General features: G+C 47.4%; 1 non-coding gene across 1 annotated transcript; it reads left to right on the top strand.

Annotated features, from left to right (window-relative positions):
- The first annotated feature begins 13,958 nt into the window (after positions 1-13,958).
- On the top strand, positions 13,959-14,157 carry LOC140386109 (U2 spliceosomal RNA). The gene has a single exon (XR_011933577.1). It is a non-coding gene; the product is annotated as a U2 spliceosomal RNA (small nuclear RNA).
- The last annotated feature ends 483 nt before the right edge of the window (positions 14,158-14,640 follow it).

Genomic DNA, 14,640 nt, shown 5'->3' with positions numbered 1-14,640 from the left:
AAAGACAGCACGTCATCATGGGCCCCGGTTGCGTATGCCTCACGAGCCATGACCCCTACCGAACAGCGCTACGCGCAAATCGAAAAAGAATGCCTGGGCTTGTTAACTGGACTGGACAAGTTCCACGACTATGTGTATGGCCTGCCACGATTTACGGTCGAAACTGACCACCGCCCCCTGGTCAACATCATTAACAAATACCTGAACGACATGACTCCTCGCCTCCAGCGCATCTTACTTAAACTCAGGAGGTACGATTTTGAACTGATCTACACTCCGGGGAAGGAACTCATCGTGGCGGACACTCTTTCCCGAGCAGTGAGCACACCACCAGATGCAGAGGGGTTCGTGCGTCAAATTGAGGCACATGTGACTCTGACAGCAGCAAATCTGCCAGCTGATGATCCTAGTCTGGCCCACATACGCGCAGAGACGGCGACTGACCCCCTTCTGCAGCGAGTGATGCGCCACATGACGGAAGGGTGGCTAAAAGGGCAGTGCCCCCAGTTTTATAATGTGCGAGATGATCTCACCAATATAGACGGGGTCCTTATGAAATCGCACAGGATCGTTATTCCGCACAGCGTGCGCCAGATGATTCTTCATCAACTACACGAAGGCCACTTGGGCGTCGAAAAATGCAGACGAAGGGCCCGGGAGGCGGTATATTGGCCGGGTATTAATGAAGACATAGCCAACATGGTGCTCAACTGCACAACCTGTCAGAGGTTTCAGCCGGCGCAACCTCCGGAAACACTTCTACCACACGAGATGGTGACGTCCCCCTGGGCGAAGGTGGGTGTTGACCTATTTCACGCGCTCGGCAGAGATTACATTGTTATTATAGACTACTTCTCAAACCACCCGGAAGTCATGCCTCTCCATGATCTGACGTCGTCCGCAGTCATTGGGGCCTGCAAGGAAACGTTTGCTTGCCATGGCATTCCAAGGACTGTCATGTCAGACAATGGACCTTGTTTTGCCAGCCGTGAATGGTCGTCCTTTGCCGCAGCATATGGTTTCACTCATGTGACATCCAGCCCTCTGCATCCACAATCGAACGGGAAGGCTGAAAAGGGTGTCCACATCGCCAAGCGGCTCCTGTGCAAGGCGGCTGCTGCCGGATCGGACTTTAACCTTGCCTTGCTGGCCTATCGATCGGCCCCGTTATCCACGGGCCTCTCGCCAGCGCAGCTACTAATGGGTCGCTCCCTCAGGACGACGGTACCTTCCGTCCTGGCACCGACAACAGACCATGAGGCGGTTCTTCGGAACATGCAACTGCAGCGTGATCGCCAGAAAGGTCGGTACGACACACGAGCAACGGACCTGCCCCCCCTGTCCTCCGGAGACAAAGTACGCGTCCATCAACCGTATGGTGGCTGGTCAGCACCGGCCGAAGTCCTCCGACAAGTGGCTCCCCGCTCGTTCCTGGTTCGCATGCCGGATGGTTCCGTGCGTCGCCGCAATCACCCTTCGCCTGCAATCACCGCAATCGCCCTTCGCCGACTTCCACGCTCACAGCCACACAGCACGCACACGCCAGATCCTCAACAGGCTTCCGAGGATGACTTTGTGGAGCTGCCGCACATCACGCCCTTTCCATCGCCACCCATGGCCATGCCTGCACAGCAGCCGGTGGTTCTTGATCCACCCTTGAGGCGGTCAACCCGAATTCGTCGCAAGCCCATTAGACTGGACTTATAATACAGTTCATATGTTTAACAAGTTGCACAATTTTACATGATAACCTGTTGTTGTTTATCGTTCCAGATGTCGTCTGACTGGACAACTGTTCAAGTTTTTTTTTTCTTCTTCTCTCGTTCGCATTTATGTTATGTTATGGTACAACTTGATTCATGTGACGCACCCGACATCGCCCCATGTACATAGTTCCGTCATATGCACATGCTGCACACGGCACACACACACACTCTTAGATGCACTCACGTCACGATCATATTTATTACCACGTAGGCACATATCTTTGTAAAAAGGGGGGATGTCATGATATTCAAACACACACATCATGATGGACACACTAACAGGCAAATCAGAGTACACAACACCACAACCAATCACAGACAAGAACACCAACCACATAAAAAGCACGAGCACGACACCTGGTGGTCAGTAGGTCTGGGGAGAAGGGAACAAGAAAGAGCTGTTAAAACACCACAAGCAGGGAACCCCCCACGTGCAGAGTGCAAAGACCAAACTGTAAATAGTAAGTTTAAATAAAGAAGCGTTGTACCATATGCAACTGTGTTGGCTCATCTGTGTGTCAGAACACCCAACACCACAGCAATTTCACGAAATCAAGAAAAAAAATTACTCCACATTAAATGTGAAAAACATCAACTCTGCAGGCAGTTAGCAGTTAAATAAACAGGAGCTGATTGTTACTGTTGGTGAGGACAGAAAACTGTTGATACTGGACTAGTTATGGGCTCTCTAACACCTCTGCCCCATCATCCGATTCTTTGAAGTCAGTGGAAAAGAAAATCATGTGGGCTGTATATTGAGATGGCCGCATCCTTAAGGTTGGTTTTTTGCACCTCCTGAATGCTAAAATTACACCACGCTCCAACCCCATGATGAATCTAAGAGAGCAGTTTTCACATGGAGAATGCACATATTTGGCAGGTGTGTGCATGTCTTATCAGGGGCACGATTCTCCGACCCCCCACCGGGTCGGAGAATCGCCGGGGGCTGTCGTGAATCCCGCCCCCGCCGTGTCCCGAATTCTCCGCCACCAGAGATTCGGCGGGGGCGGGAATCGCGCCGCGCCGGTCGGCGGAAATCGCGCTGGTCGTCGGGTCCACCCCCGGCCATTCTCCGGTCCGCGATGGGCCGAAGTCCCGCCGCTGTCAACCCACGCCAGCCGGCGTGGATTGAACCACCTTTCGAACGGCGGGACAAGGCGGCGCGGGCGGGCTCCGGGATCCTGGGGGGGGGCGGGGCGATCTGGCCCCAGGGGGTGCCCCCACGGTGGCCTGGCCCGCGGTCGGGGCCCACCGATCCGCGGGTGGGCCTGTGCCGTGAGGGCACTCTTTTCCTTCCGCCTTCGCCATGGTCTTCACTTTGGCGGAGGCGGAGGAGACCCCCTCCACTGCGCATGCGCGGGGATGCTGTGAGCGGCCGCTGACGCTCCCGCGCATGCGTCGCACGGCAAAGTCATTTCCGCGCCAGCTGGCGGGGCACCAAAGGCCTTTCCCGCCAGCCGGAGGGGCGGAAATCACTCCGGCGCGGGCCTAGCCCCTCAAGGTGTGGGGTCAGCCCCTCAAGATGCGGAGAATTCCGCACCTTTGGGGCGGCGCGATGCCGGACTGATTTGCGCCGTTTTTGGCGCCGGTCGGTGGACATCGTGCCGATTGCGGAGAATCCCGCCCCTTATGTCCTGCAGTCAGATGGCGACAGCTTGGGCCCTGTCAGTAACAAGGGGAGGGAGCAGAGGGCAATGGAGGCTCATAAAATCCAGTAAGCGGTCTGACGATCACCTACCTACCTGTACCCTGCCCCACCGCAATTTTACCAGAGGTAACAATTTTACGGAGGCAGCTAGGAAAGAACATATTAAGCAGGATCTCAATCGGCAGAATTCTCCCATCTGGAACTAAATCCTGTGGCAGGGGTGTGGACAGGATGTGCTTTCCTCTGTTGAGACTGACGGGAAACCACCCCATTTCTACCAGCCCCAATCTCATTAATTATGCATCTGGGGGTATTGTGCTGTATTCATGGCAGGGTGGGCTTGATTGCACATGTCCGCCATAACATCTGATTTCCAAATTTAGAAGGCACCCAACGTCACTGACCAAACATTCAAGAAAGAAGATGGACATCCTGAAAAAGAAGATGGATCTCCAGGAACATCCTGAGGCTGATAAATGGGCCTCCTTGAAGACACTGAAGCTGGATGCTCCACCTGATTGATGCTCCCCCCACCCACTTTTGTGGTATTCCAGGATTGGCGGCAGCCTCCATCCTAAACTCCGGAGGCAGCCCCAGGCCTTCTTCGGGTAAATAGCAACTTTTGCATGCCACATTGTTCCAGGTGTGTTCTGGACCTCCGGGCAGGTTTTGGGGTTAGGTTGCACAAATGCGGCCCTGGCACGGTGGACCCTGCGATGGGTCAAGGGGGTCAGAGATTAAGGGAAGTGCTACTCAAAGTCAATCAGAAGCTATGATTGATAAGTCCTTGCCACATCAAAAGAAGTTAAGTGTTTTCTATTGAGATAAAGAGAAAGTGAAAGCACCATCTCCTAGTTCATAGAATCTTAAAATTTACAGTTCAGAAGGAGGTAAGTCGGTCCATCGAGTCTACACCGGCCCTTGGAAAGAGTACCCTCTCAAGCCCATCCCTTCATCCTATCCCCTTAACCCAGTAACCCCACCTAACATTTTTGGACACTAAAGGACAATTTAATATGGCCAATCCACCTAACATGCACTTCTTCAGACAGCTGTTTATAAACATTGTGGTGAACTTCACAGCAGGGTACTTGAGATGTCTTCAAGCATGAAGGGAAATGAAAATAAACAATCCAGACATATGGCTGTCTGGAAGTCATTACACAGTCAGTTAAAGCCTACTAAAAGCTATTTCTCTTTGAAAGTGAATAGGAGCCTCACAGATCAAAGGATGTTGGGATGGGTGGGGTTTAAAGCTTTGTGATGTGTTTTGGCTTTCTATGAAGTAACAGCTGCTGCTTTAAACACTGTCTGCGGAGTGATGCCGAGATCAGATTGCGCGACATCCCGAGCATCGCAAATCTCGTGAGAGGCCACTCGTGAGAGACGTCCAGAGTCCGGTGTGATGAGGCCGTATGATCATGCCTCTGTTTTTATTGCCTATACTTATTGAGATATTGTCCCGGAGCTTTACCTTCAGTTCCTGCTGCACTTCCAAGCTATCATTACTGGAAGGTTGCCTTCTTCTCTCCCTTCTATCTATCTTGTCTGCATCAACCTAGCATAAGATTCAGTTCACTTAAAACCTTTAAGATGATGTCCTCGCCTACTTAAAGCACCGCACTCACATGTCATTTGTCATCTTGAATCTCCACTGGCTCCCTGTACATCAGTTTATTTATTTTAAAACTGACACCACTGTTTTCAAATATTTCTATGACCTCACTGCTACCCACTAATCTTGCACCGTCTTAGTTATCTCCAGCCTTTCGTCTCTGCGTACACTCACTGATCCTTTAATACCTATCATTCTCTTCAGCTTCAGCATTTTCTTTTTCTCAATAAATTTAGAGGACCTAATTCATTTTTTCCAGTGAAGGGGCAATTTAGCGTGGCCAATCCACCTACCTTGCACATCTTTGGGTTGTGGGGGTGAGACCCATGCAGACAAGGGGAGAATGTGCAAACTTCACAGTGACCCGGGGCTAGGATCGAACTTGGGTCCTCTGCGCCATGACGTAGCAGTGCTAACCACCGCACCATCGTGCTGTCCCGCTGCTTCAGCATTTTTACCATTTTTTCAGGCACTCTGAAATGTTCTGCCCAGTTCCTTTTGCCGAGCCACATGTGTTCCTTCTTTCAAAAACCTCCTCATAATACTCTTCCGTGATTGTGCTTAGCCTTCCCATCCTTCTCCTTTTATTCCCCATGACTGATGTGCACGAGATTCTTTGTCCCTTCATTATGCAGAACTCTGAGACACCTTCATGCATGGAAGGAGCAACTGCAAAGAGCAAGACGTTGTTATTCAGTGGGTGCTCAAGCTAATGCCTTCTCCTTGCAGCAACACATTCTATTCCTGTTATTTGAATACTCAGTAGATGAGTGCTGGGAGACCATGCCTATTTTCTTCAAGCATTGCTGAAATCTCTGTCAAGTAGCAGGGGCGAAATTCTCCCCCAACGGCACGATGTCCACCGACTGGCGCCAAAAACGGCGCCAATCAGACGGGCATCGCGCCGGCCCAAAGGTGCGGAATGCTCCGCATCTTTGGCGGTCTAGCCCTGACATTGAGGGGCTAGGCTGACGCCGGAGGGATTTCCGCCCCGCCAGCTGGCGGAAGTGGCGTTTGCTGCCCCACCAGCTGGCGCGGAAATGCGGCGCATGCGCGGGAGCGTCAGTGGCCGCTGTCAGTTTCCCGGCGCATGCGTGGGAGTGTCAGCGGCCGCTGTCAGTTTCCCGCGCATGCGCAGTGGGGAGAGTCTCTTCCGCCTCCGCCATGGTGGAGGCCGTGGCGGAGGCGGAAGGGAAAGAGTACCCCCACGGCACAGGCCCGCCCGCGGATCGGTGGGCCCCGATCGTGGGCCAGGCCACCGTGGGGGCACCCCCCGGGGTCAGATCGCCCCACGTCCCCCCCAGGACCCCAGAGCCCGCCCACGCCGCCTGGTAAATACCAGGTTTGATTTACGCCGGCGGGACAGGCAATTTCTGGGCGTGACTTTGGCCCATCCGGGCCGGAGAATACAGCGGGGGGTCCCGCCAACCGGCGCGGCCCGATTCCCGCCCCCGTCCAATCTCCGGTACCGGAGACGTCGGCGGGGGCGGGATTCACGGCGGCCAACGGCCATTCTCCGACCCGGCGGGGGGTCGGAGAATGACGCCCCATGTCTCAACATAGTGTGACTTATGCCTGAACTAAAATTATTGTGCAATCCACCAGTAGGATCCTGAAGCAATCAGTTAATTGCTTGGGCAGCCCAGTTGGTTTCTCATCTATAGTTTAACAAATGTGGCCACAATTGTTTTCCATGTTACTTTACAATATAAAGAGGAGTAGGTATGCAACAGAATAAGGAGAAAGTCCCTGGTGCAATAGGAGCAGGGAAGCAGGAGGAGGTGATGTAATGTATCAATTGCTTGTTTCATTTAATTCGAGGTCACATTAGGTTTGCATGTCAAAAAATCCATGGGTTTGTTTCCTTAGTCCTGTTGTACAAATTTGCCTTTGATTCTTTTTCAGATAGGTTCATTGGTTTGAATTGCAGATGCTTTCATTGAAGTAATTATCAGGGGTTTAGTGTGCATGAACCATGACAAGATGAAACCTACTGAATATCAGAGTGGAAGATCTCAAACGGAATTAATAGTTGACTTCTGCGTGTTTTATATCTCAGCAGATGGAACTATATCATTCTTTCATATGTGGTGCAATCAGCTGAGTTTATTTAATTGAATTTCCTGTATGAATGAACGTTTGTTTAAGAAACCGTCTGCAAACAACAGTCAATAATAAAGTTGTGACGTTAACCTAGGAAAGCAACTACAGAGATTTTCCTAAACTGCTGATTTCAGCACCTAATCACAAAACACTGGAGATTGCAACAGGACTGAAGTTTGCCTGCAACTCTGGTATTTGATCAGTCAAAGCGATGTTTGATCTCTCAAGAGCAATGACATCTAATAATACAGAAAGTGTCATATGATGCTGAGGACCAATAAATATAGATATAACATTAAATGCAAGTGATTTAGAGCAGAAAGCAGGTCAAACTTTCCTACACAGAGAATTGCAAGGCTGTCGAATGTGCTCCTATAGTTAATGATTGAAAGAAAGCCCATTCCATCGCTGTCAATTTCATGTGCAATTGGAGTTAACACCACACTTTCACTAATGTTATGATGCCAGAGTGGGAGAACCTTTGAGGAAGTTCTTTGCGTCAACATTTCAGAATAAGTTAAAAAGGTGATAGAAGGAAAGTGGACTAAAGGGATACAGGAACAGGTTGAAGGGGTCAGAACTACTACTTACATGGGGAAAAAATACCAACACACTCCGATGGGGCTGAATGTTGTTTTACTTGGAACATACACCACGGCACAATCTTCCAGCCATGCTGCGCCGGAAAAGCAGCTCGCCCCGTGCCAGTGAAAGCCGGGAGACCCCACTCCTGGGATCTACCCAACTTGCAATGCCTCACGAGATTCAACCACAATGGGCGGGATCAGCTTTTGGCAAATCTGCCTAGAGCAAGGCAGGAGACCTTATTCTAATGTGCAGATTCTCAAGGTACCTGAGGCTTTGGGATTCAATCCCTTCACCTCAGGGACCTCGGGCAAGCACTGTTTGGTACTGGTCCCCACAACAGGGAGTTGAAGAAATGACACTTCTGAGGGTCTCCATGGGGATCGGAGGCCCCCAACTGCATGCCCTTTGGGCAGGGTGGTGCCCTGGCCCTGCTGGTGCCACCAGTACTCTGGAAGTGCCAGCCTAGCACCCTGGCAATGCCACCTGGGTGCCAGCTGGCAGGGGCACTACCAGTGTGGCACAGCCGGGGTGCCAAACTGACGTTTTGTGTGTGCGTGCGATTGGGCTAGGGTTGCCTGGTGTTGGTGTTTGGGGGGGGGGGGGGGGGGCGGGGGGCGGGGACCCCCCCATGTTGTGTTCGGACTGAGGGGGGAAGGTCGAGGATTTTTTGGGATGGCCTCAGAGTATAGGACGCCATTTATAAATGGGTCCCAATCCGTCGCTACAACAGGGATTTCCGGCGAGCAGAGCTCCCCATTGTAAAAAAATGGGGCTATGTGCAGCCTCGGTCGGCCTGTTTCCCATTTAGACCCCTTGTTCAAAGCCAGTCACGTTGAATAGCCATGTGTTTCTTGGCACTGCGAGTGCCGGGAAACACGCGGCTAAATGCTCTTGCTCGGGGACTTTTGGGAAGATCGCGCCCCACAGAAACAAACTGTTTGGTTCAAATGGTTCACGTTATTATTATTGCTCCACATGAGTCTTCTCCTACCTCTCTCTATCGTACCCCCTCATTCTAACCTTCTATACCTTTCTCCCTCATCTGTTTTTCTACTTTCCCTTAAAGGCATTTATGCTATTTATTTCAGCTTGTCCTTCCAGTAGAATAGATTTGGAGTCAATCTTTACTCATTTTAATATATTTTTTACACAATAACATGCTACCTCCTAGCCCAACAATTGCAGTTTCAACTTGTGACTTTTTAAACTATTTTGGGTATATTAGTAAAATAAAATGAACTCGTCAACAAATTTACAGCCCCTGAAAGGGGCACTGTAACGAGTGATAAACTTTAAGGAAAACTTACACAATTAAACTAAAACATTGTTTTGAGGACTGAAGAAGCACTCCAGTCTTAAAATTGCCCAGTATCACAAATGGCCTTAGGTACACCTGTGGGCACTATGTGGTCCCTCTCCAGGGACACCCAGGTGGAAGTGCAGCATAGAAAAGGGACAGACGTCAGACTGTTGCCTGTTGTCTGGACCTGTTGATGGCTAACTTGGCCAGGCTCAGGAGCAGACTAACAAGTCGGTTCTCCTCCCTGATCAACCCCTCTGCACTAGGTGGCCAAAGATCCAAAACATGGGGCTGAAGTACAACCAGAACATGGGGAACAGCCCCTCAAATAGTTTTTAAAAAAAGAGGGGCTGCAACATTGCACATTCTCCATGAACATATATTCCTCAAGGCCATAGAAAATACAGGAGCTTGGGAGTGTGCCTATTTTTTTTACAATCAAACTTTTCATGATTAGTAAATACATTTTTTCTTGTTGTTAAAAACAAATTAGCAGTCCTGTGACTCTGTTCCTCCATGTTTTTTTGAACAGTAAAATGTTACGGTTTTCTTGAGCCAGAGTTCCATTCTGGGACTTTCCCGTCCAATCGTATTACGAACTGGGATTGTAACAAGTCTATCAGATGATGTCCTGTTCCTAGAATCCTGGGACTTGGTATTGAATGCAGTCCTGTCCATGGCTCACATCCCAGATACTGCACACCACCTGCATCCAATTAAATACAATTAATATACATTTAATGAGGGGGAGGAAAAGTCTGACAATTCCAGCCAGTCAATTTAATGTTGGGAGTGAGAAATTATTTTAAAAGACAACATTATCCCAAGAGAAAATGAACAGCTGCTGGATTGAGTATGGACTAATAAAGGAGAGTCGGAACAGATTTCTTGAGGGGAGAAATACTTATAGATTGAGTTTTATGAAGAGAAAAATGAAAGAGTGGACAAGGACAGTTGAGTAACTGTCGTGTACATTGACTTTCAAAAGGTGTTTGATAAAATGCCATAGGAAAGGCTTGTTCCCAAAAAGCCCATGGATGAAATGGCCAAAAGCAGCCTGGATACAAAATCGAGTTCAAGCAGATGAAATACCAAAAGGCAACCTCGTATATTTGAATCAGCCTTTGTTCATGTTTATTGTGATGAATTTCCTTGATTCTCCTTCCAACTCAAGCTGCTGGTAAGCATGACCTAGATCCAATTTAGTGTATTTAAAGGACAGCACAGTGGCACAGTGGTTAGCACTGCTGCCTCACGGCGACGAGGTCCCAAGTTTGATTCCGGCACTGGCTCACTGTCCGTGTTTGCATGGGTTTCAGCACCCCTAAAGATGTGCAGGGTAACAGTATTGGCCACGCTAAATTGCTCCTTAATTGGAAAAAATGAATTGGGTACTCTAAATTTATATAAAAAGGAATTTTGTTTTAGTGTACTTAAGGCTTCCTGCCAATTTCACGTAGACGTCCTCTGTCTTAGGAATAGGACATCTATCTACTATTGCAGCCCTGTCCACAGTCTTCTTATAATCACCCCAAATCCTTACTATGCAGTCCTGCTTTAACACTGGAACTACTGGTGCTGCTCACTGTGTAAACTGTACCAGTGTAATTATCCCCAGATCTTCCAAATGTTTCAGCTCCACTTCAACTTTTTTGGTGTTGTTTGGGCTCTTAAGAATGTTGGTGTTGCATCTGGCTCCATGTAGATTCTGGACTTTGCCCCTTTTATGCACCCCAGGTCTCTCTGAAAAAATTATTGGTATGTACACAGAAGTTCCTAGAAAACCAGATCCGTGATGCTGAATATCTCCAGCCAATTCAGCCTGATTCCCTTCAACCAATCTCGCCCCATTAAGGGCAACTGAGCAGACTGATGCTGATATGATACTGGTGTTGAGTCATGCCCATTATCTTCATGGCCTCCCCAGTGTAGGTGGCTAACATTGTCATTGCAATACTAAGCCTCAAGGGTTGCAGCCCTCCCTATAGATACTTATATGTTGGTCCTCCTACCACCGTGGCAGCAGCAGTTGTATCGACCTCCATATTTAATGAACGGCCATTAACAATAAGGGACATTTCAATGGAGGGGTGTTTGCTTAACTTTACCATGTTGAGCTGGCAAACTTAGCACTTCTCTTTCGGGTCTTCAACAAGCTTATTCACAGGAGCCGTCGATATTTATTTTGGGAACAAGGTGTAGTCTGTCTGACTCTGCATCTGGCTTGTATATGGCATTTACAATTACATCTGAAACAAATTAACTCTTTACATTTGCATCTGTCTTGGGATGGTTACTCTTGGATTACTCTTGGAAAGAATTGACACAGACTCAGTGGGCTGAAAGGGTTTGCTCTGTGCTGTACTATTGTATTATTTCACCATATTTCCTGTTAGAGCACGAGGTAATACAATGAGGTAGTGTTAAATCACACAGGGCGTGTTCCCTTGACTCCTGGGCTAACTCTGAACGTCCCCATCATCTGGGTCCACGCTCTGGCACCAGATAGACGTAGATATGCATACTCCATCACCATAGGTTCCAGGCGGGTCATGCAGCCCATGAAGTATCACCCCTGAAAGGGACCATGCTACCACAATTCCCAATAAGTTTCTCTGATTTAAGGGGAACCTAGTTTCTTTAGAGCCACCACAAAACTGAAGTCCTTCATCCCTGGCCCCATTCTATTAAATCTGCTCTCTACCCTGTCTAAAGTCTCTACATCTGTCCTAAAAATGTACGACCCAGAATATAACACAGTACTTCAGCTGGGGCCCAACCAGTGATTTCTAAAGGTTTAGAATAACTTCCTTGCTTTTTTACTCCCTGGCTAGAATTTTACTGGGCCACTTGGAATGATGTGGAAGGCAGGAAGGGCAAAGCCATGAAATGGGAGCAGAACAAATTTGGCCGAAAGTCTGACAACTTTACATCGCATCTAGATGTTACCAATGGTTTTAACCATAAAGGATGGACTATACACATTGAGCTGGCAGGATAGAAATTAAGCTATTTCAAAGGCCAAATAACTGGAATTTGGTGACTCAATTTGGATTCTTCCAATGGCACAGGGGAACTGTTATTTTTCTTTGTTGCCACAAAGAGAAAAGGTGCCCACACTCTGGATTCTTTCAAAACACAATGAGAGGTTTATTGAGGGTTTTCTTCATAAAATCAAAATGGTGATCTGCCCAAAGTTCACGCAAACACTCTGCTGATGTCACTACACATCACAAATCACTTCCTCAGAAACGATGCTTTCCCTAATACATAACACCCTCCATCTTTACTTCATTAATGCAAGGACAATGATAAACATTTATAAAACAGATCCATTTCTGCATTATTTCTATACATATATACAATTCAATCAGACAGTCTCTGTGGTGGATGTCTATTTCTTTTTGCTGAATTCGGCCTTCTGGAACTTGGCTACTCCAGACCTTGGAAGTGTCCTCATTCCCTTCAGTAGATGGTATTTCCTGGATAGTTATTCCGGGATCTGTCACTGTAAGTATTGGAAAGTCCTCAGAAACTAAATCTGAACTGGTCACTGTGTCTGGTCTCCCAGATTTTCCAAGGGAAGAGCTTCTTGAGAAGTTCCAACAAATCTTCATGAAGCAAATAGCTGATCAGCATGATGTCACTAAACTCTTTCAACATCCATCTGCACAGTGTATGATATTGGACCTGCTTAACTACAATCAGAGCAGGTACCCATTTCTCAGTGGTGCTGGTGTGGCTCCAAGTTAACACTCTCTCTCCCTGGTTGAATAATCACTTTTTAGAGTTTTGCTCCCTCCGAGCAATTTGTGCTTGTTGTTGGTATTTCACATTATTTCAAAATCTCTGAAGTATCCGGCGGAGTTAACAAATCAAACTGTATTTGTAGTTTCCTTTTGAACAACAGAATTTCCAGTGAACTCTACATTGTCGTGTGTGCAGTATTTCTGTAAGGCATTAGAAATTTGTTCACTCTTCTTGCCAATAACCCTGGTCCTTCAACACTTTGATATAATGCTTTAATGATTGCACAAAATGATTGGCAATCCATTCATTGCAGGACGATATGGAGCTGACTTGATATGGTGTATACCATTTCCCTTTAAGGTGTCCACAAAATCCTATGAAGTAAACTGAATACTAATGTCACTAACAATCTGCTCCAGTGTTCGAAATCTTGCAAATATTTTGTCTAGTTCCTCAATGGTCTGCTCAGTCTTCGTTGACTTCATTATTGTGACCCCTGGCCATTTAGAATGTGCACCCACAATTACTAAGAACATGTGATCCTCCAGAAGACCAGCCTAGTCTATGTTTATTCTCTGTCACAGCTGTGTCGGCCAATCCCACGGATGTATTGCTTGTAATGGTGGAATGTTCCTTAGTTTGCACAGGACTGACAATGTCCTACTTTCTCTTCAATTTCAGCATCTAATCCTGGCCACCAAAAATAACTGTGCCAATTCATTCATTCTCACCACACCAACATGTTCCTCATGCAGTTGGTCAAGGATCGACTAAGGTCGCATGGAGGAATAGTCACACAGATTCCCCATAATAGTACTCCACTCTGTACTGTCAGCTCAAGTTTGGATTGGATTTGTTTATTGTCACGTGTACCGAGGTACAGTGAAAAGTTTCCGTGTGCTGTAGGCCTTGATGCTTGGATTCATCTTAAGAACGTCTGCATCATTCCTTTTTGGGCCAATTCCATTACCTTTCCCATCACTGGATTGGTTCTTGTGTATCTTTGAGTGAGAAATACAGGATGTTGACAAAATGTTCTTTAGGTTCATGCTTGACTTGGAACGACAATCGTGACAGGGCATCAGTATTTGCATGCTGCTTTGACTTGTGATATTAGATATCCTAAGTGTGTGCCAACAATATCAATGACCATCTTTGTAATCTACTAGCTGCCAAAGAGGTACACCTATCGCTTCTCGGCATTTTGGCTAAGATCAAGTGTAGTATCTGCTCGGCCTTTTGGCTCAGATCTGGTATGTCTCTCTTGTGGGGACTATGAATTGGATTCAATTTGAATTTGAATTGGTTTTGGAGCAGACAAGGAGCTGGATTAGGGGTTTTCCCCTGTCCACACTCTGAGCCCTGGCTTTGTAACTTAGAAAAAGTAATAAATAAAAATACATTTTTTTAAAGTTACACCTTTATACGGCCCAAAGATTGTGGTTAAGGTTCGATGATCCATCAAAAGAGTGGAATAACATCCATAAAGGTAATTGTGGAACGTCTTACCCTAAAAGTGATGCTCAAATCCACTTTTTCTAGCTGAGTGTAATTCCTTTCTGCACTAGTAAGAGTTCATGAAGCAAATGCTATCAGTCATTTCTCTCCTGAAGGAATTATGTGCGAGACAACTGCACCAACTCCATAGGGTGAGGCACAGCAAGCAAGTTGCAACTTCAACTTGGGGTTATAATGAACTTGACTTCAGTAAGGCTTCTTTCACTCAATGTATGCATTTGTGCATTCCTCTGACCAGTGCCACGCCAATTTGACGCATAGCAAAGTGTGTAAAGGCTTCAATCATGTTGGTAAATACAGCACAAATGTACCATAATAACTGATCAATCCAAAAAACAACCTTAATTGTGTC

Source organism: Scyliorhinus torazame, chromosome 11 (assembly GCF_047496885.1).
Source record: "Scyliorhinus torazame isolate Kashiwa2021f chromosome 11, sScyTor2.1, whole genome shotgun sequence".
NCBI classification, from domain to species: domain Eukaryota; kingdom Metazoa; phylum Chordata; class Chondrichthyes; order Carcharhiniformes; family Scyliorhinidae; genus Scyliorhinus; species Scyliorhinus torazame.
The sequence above is the reverse complement of the archived record's forward strand: the minus strand, read 5'-3'. Positions and strand labels throughout refer to the sequence as shown.